Raw genomic sequence first — 4,217 nt, 5'->3', positions numbered from 1 at the left:
TATATATATATAGTTTGTGAATCTGTAATATAACTATTTTATTTTTATCGTATGTTCCTTCTACCAAACAAATTTAACAAAGTCAAACTAGCATTACATAAAAGAGGAAAAATAAAATTATGTAATTTTTCCTTTGACTAATATGATGGAGTTACAAAATATATTTAAACATAAAAGTTAATATTTTCAATGTAATATATTACTCATCTAGAGAATAAAGTATCGCTCAATCAAATAGAGGCTAAAGAATTCGAAGTTTATCAGTTGTGAATATTTTTCTCAACATTATATGTTATTCGGTCTCGAACGAATAACTTTCACGTTAGTTCAACTATAAAAAAAATTGAAATGTTTTAATCATAAAACACCCCTCTTAAATACAGCTATGTTTTGTAAAGTACAGATTATTAGTGTAGAATACACATATTATTAGAGACAATTAATCAAAAGAAAGGTCTAGGACATGAAGAAGGAAGCAATAAGACTTCTTATTTAGTTAATGCCTTGTTTTAAGTCAATTAAAAATAGGGGTTGAATTCCAAAATTATGGTTTGAAAGGAAAAACAAAGTATCCCAACTTCTATTATTTCTTTTTATTTCATCTCATGAATTTTTTTCAATTTATCCTTAACTATTTTATAAAATTTGACCTTGAGGAGGTTACTGCCCACGTTCACACCACTCTTCATAACAATAGTATGGTGGGATATTACCACAAAGGTAATTAGAAATGGGTGTCAATTCTTCAATAACATATGGATGTATAGAAAGCACGTTCACAATTAATTGGTGTCAGTTTCTTATTATTCATATATTAAAATGCGCACAATTAATTGGCTAAGTATTCACACGTAACAACCCTCTAGGTCATTTATATGAAAATGACTTCATTTCATCGTTACGGCTTACGAGCATTTCTATAGCGACCCACTTCGTTTATGAACGTTTTAACCCCTAGGCCACTAAAGTCATTGCTTGGGGCCTCATATATTATTGGGGCCCATTTAAAAAAAAATCTATTACTGGGGGTAATAATGAGTGTTATGATTTGTGCAAAGGAAATTGGATATGAGATGAAAATAAATTTGGAATTCATAAGAAACAATTTGATGTAAATATGGATAGCGAAGTCACCAAGTCCCTTGAAGAATCTTTTAGTGTTTATTACTTTATACATGTAGGGTACATCAAACTATTTCTTCACTTCAAAATAGATTTGAACCAACTAAGCATATGAAAATATTTAAATTTCTTACTTAGTGGTAAATTATTTAGATCAAGAGATGATTAGAATTTAGAAATATTATCTTTAACCTAGAACTTTTTTTAACATGTAATAGTTCTTCTGATATTGATGGTTTAAATTTATTTTTTGTATTAAAAGTGTTAAGGGAAGTAATACAAGTACAAGATAATTATCTAACAAAAATATTCAATCAAATAGAAAGACTTGATTTTTTTTCCAAATACCCATATTGCATATAAAAATAATGTTAATAGTTTATGTAACTGTTACCTCAGCCTAAAGAAGTTTTTTAAAATTTAAGTTGATTAAATCTTCTTTAAGAAGTTATATTACCATTTGAAAAAGAATTATTAAAACAAATTGATCTTAAAAAAGTACCTAATGATTTCACATCTAAAATAACTAGAAAAGTAGATTTTAAATAAAAGTATATATGATGAAAATAAAATAAAATATTAGGGTCCCTCTCTTGAATTTCGCTTTAGGCCCACAATGTTGTGGAGTCGGCCTTGCCTCAGAGTCACATGGTCGTTAATTTGATTTCTTAATGAATTAATGTGTTTTAGAGTTTTTGAAATGTGAACAGTTGACTTCAATCAAAAGTTTACAAAAATGACCTCAAAAATGCAATTATAAAGGTTCTATTAGCTCCACAACATTGAGTTTCTTCTAGAACGACCTTTTGTGTGGATCCTGAGGCTTCTATTTCAATTTCAAGACCCATTATTCATTTTGGCATAATGGAGCTTGGGTGGGGACGAGTTACTATTTTCGAGATGACCATGGTTTGGTCTTGATAATTTCAATTTTGGTTTGATAGCATATTTTTTTTGTGCGCATAGGATTCTGAATAAATCCTGAGCCCCCCGGAGAATTCTAGAAATGGACAAACTAGTTAATGTGCTTCAGCTGGTGTAATCCAGTAACGAGTTCATGTCCGGGGGGTCGGCCACATTCATAAATTCCTAATTTTGTTGTTCTTAATATTCTTGAATTCAACTTAAAGTTGCATTTCAAAGGTTTGTTGCAAAATGTACACATTGGAGTTCAACTCTAACAAAAAAGAGAACTCTTTATAGAGAAATGCTACTAAAAAGAAATAAAAAATGAGATTATTTATCAAAATAAAGGTATATGGCATAAAGAAGGAAACAATAAGCGTTCGGAATTGGCTAATGCCTTGTTACAAGTTATATTGAAAAAGAATGGAAGGAAACAATAAGCTTTCTTATTTGGGTAATGTCATGTTGAAAGTTACATTGAAAGAGAAATTAAATTCCAAATATATTCTTCCTTTCTATTTCATGCTATAAATTTTAATTCTTCAATTTATGTTTTCACTAGTTTTTGTAATTTGACCTATGGGAGGACGATGCCCACATTCACACAATTCACCATCACAAAAATAGGGAGGTATATCGCCACAAAGACGTTTACAATCTTCGTCTGTCTTGCAACAACACCTGGGTATGTCTATTGCTTCAACCTTTCGCAAGACGCCTATCAAATTAATCATTAGAATCTATAATTAATAGGAAAACGCATTTCATATTTCAGCGCAAGAAGCTTTTAAAAATTAAGTTAGAAAATATTAGAGAGAAGTGTATGATACACCATTACTAATAGATCAAATCAAGTAAAATACTTACATATCGCTACCATCGTAAACATGAGGAAAAAAACCCACACTTTAAAGACATAACTTAATTTTTTTTGTATGCTCAGTAAGTCACTTGATGATTATGTTTTGTTTTCTTTGTGTCCTATATATAGTATATTTAGTTGACTATTTAATAAATATATATAGTTTTTTAATCTTGTAAAATAACTATTTTGTTTTTATCTTATGTTCCTTCTACTAAACAAATTTAACAAAGTCAAACTAGCATTAAATGAAAGGGGAAAAATATAATTATGCAATTTTTCCTTTGACTAATATGATAGAATCACAAAATATATTTAAACATAAAAATTAATTTTTTCAATGTAATAAATTACTCATCAAGGGATTTAAGTATCGCACAATCAAATAGAGGCTAAAGAATTTGAAGTTTATAAGTTGTGAATATTTTTCTTAAAGTAATATGCTATTCAGTCTCGATCTAATAATTTTCATGTTATANTATATATATATATATATATATATATATATATATATATAGTTTGTGAATCTGTAATATAACTATTTTATTTTTATCGTATATTCCTTCTACCAAACTGTCACGACCCAAAACGAGCCGCGAGTGGCACCCACACTTATTCTCCTATGTGAGAGAACCAACAAATCTAAACCCCAAGGTTTAACCAATATTTCAACCATAACGAACAAAATATAATGCGGAAGACTTAAAACTCATTAATATAACCAATAAATAACTTCTAAAATTTAATACTTATTATTCCCAAAATCTGGAAGTCATCACCATAAGAACATCTATCCTCAAATTACTAAATCTAAAAGTATCTAAGAAGCTAAAATAAGTAAACAGATGGTCCATGTCCGAACTTCAAGGACATCAAGACATGAAGGAGAGAGAATCCAGTCCGAGCTAAAAATAATAGCTCACCCTGAAATCTGATGTGCTGAAGATTGGCTAGAGTTGCGGACGAGTCGAAGTCGATGGCCCGTTTGCTGCACTCCACAAATAACAAAGAAGACAAATTACAAGTAGGGGTCAGTACAAGGAACACGTACTGAGTAGGTATCATCGGCCAACTCAAAATAGAAAGCAATATATACTGAATAACAATATAAATCAACCACAATACTCAACAGGTGACACTCAACAAGTACAAAAACCATTAGCAACACCACCGAACACACCTATGAGAACTCAAGCCTCCATACCATACTCATTTGGGAAATAGGTTCTTCGAATTTAAGTATCTTAACATAATTCAAGATTATTTCTCTTTATTATTATCGTGTCGGAACGTGACACTCCGATCCATTATTCCTATCGTGTCGGAA

The 4,217-nt window shown here is 30.0% G+C and overlaps 1 long non-coding RNA gene across 1 annotated transcript; it reads right to left on the bottom strand.

Moving 5' to 3' along the window:
- Positions 1-2,407: 2,407 nt before the first annotated feature.
- LOC107031231 lies at positions 2,408-2,977 on the bottom strand. The gene is made up of 2 exons (XR_001458192.2): positions 2,896-2,977; positions 2,408-2,746 (listed from the first exon to the last, which is right to left on the bottom strand). It is a non-coding gene; the product is annotated as an uncharacterized LOC107031231 (long non-coding RNA).
- Between the last annotated feature and the right edge of the window lie 1,240 nt (positions 2,978-4,217).

Source organism: Solanum pennellii, chromosome 1, assembly GCF_001406875.1.
Source record: "Solanum pennellii chromosome 1, SPENNV200".
NCBI classification, from domain to species: Eukaryota; Viridiplantae; Streptophyta; class Magnoliopsida; order Solanales; family Solanaceae; genus Solanum; species Solanum pennellii.
Note: the sequence above shows the minus strand (reverse complement) of the source record. Positions and strands in the feature narration are given on the sequence as shown.